Raw genomic sequence first — 880 nt, forward strand, 5'->3', positions numbered from 1 at the left:
TATATATACATATATATATATGTATGTATATAAACATGTGTGTGTGCGTGTGTGTATGCGTGTGTGTGCGTGTGTGTGTGTGCGTGTGTGTGCGTGTGTGTGTTTCTAAATATATATCTTAAGTCCTAGTAGGGTGTATACATAGGGTATTTCCAGAGATGCACTCAACCCCAATACTGGGCTATCAACACTGTCGGGTTCCAGACCAATGCTGGAATTTTTCAAGTATAGAAAATCCTGGTGAAGAGGATAGATAGATAGATAGATAGATAGATAGATAGATAGATAGATAGATAGATAGATAGATAGATAGACAGATTGAAAATAAAATTTTAAAACTTCTTTATTTAAGATCATTACAATAGTTTTGACACACTCTTGCACCTTCAGTACATTGGTGACACGTAGTGTAAAAGTGCCAACACTCTCCAAGGTTTTACGCGAATCTTATTTAACTATGCAGTAAGTATATAAATGCTTATATACAAGTGTCACAGTCTCATATTTTAGTTTGCTAAAATTATTTTCTGTACTACGAACTCCCTTTCAGTCACACTCATTCTCTCAGTTTCTCTTCCTCTCAGTCCCTCCTTTTCAATGTATGGAAAGATTGATATTTTTATATGAAAAATTACCTATACTATAGGCATGTATGTATACATAATACATATGCTACATGAATTACATGATATATGTGTATGTGTGGGAGTAGGTATGTGTGATATATTTAACTGAATATGTAAGTTTGCATACATACAAACGTAACTGCTGGCGCGAGTGTGTTTGTGTGAATTTATCTGAGTGAAAACAAATATATGTATATATATATATGTATGGATGGATGGATGGAGGGATGGATGGATAGATGGATGTATGTATG

At 34.0% G+C, this 880-nt stretch overlaps 1 protein-coding gene across 4 annotated transcripts in view; it reads left to right on the top strand.

Annotated features, from left to right (window-relative positions):
* The window catches only part of LOC106870921 (putative uncharacterized protein DDB_G0277255), a 367,662-nt gene that overhangs the window by 113,299 nt on the left and 253,483 nt on the right, over positions 1 to 880 (top strand). The gene's annotated exons all lie outside the window — the stretch shown is intronic.

This window comes from Octopus bimaculoides, chromosome 3 (assembly GCF_001194135.2).
Source record: "Octopus bimaculoides isolate UCB-OBI-ISO-001 chromosome 3, ASM119413v2, whole genome shotgun sequence".
NCBI classification, from domain to species: domain Eukaryota; kingdom Metazoa; phylum Mollusca; class Cephalopoda; order Octopoda; family Octopodidae; genus Octopus; species Octopus bimaculoides.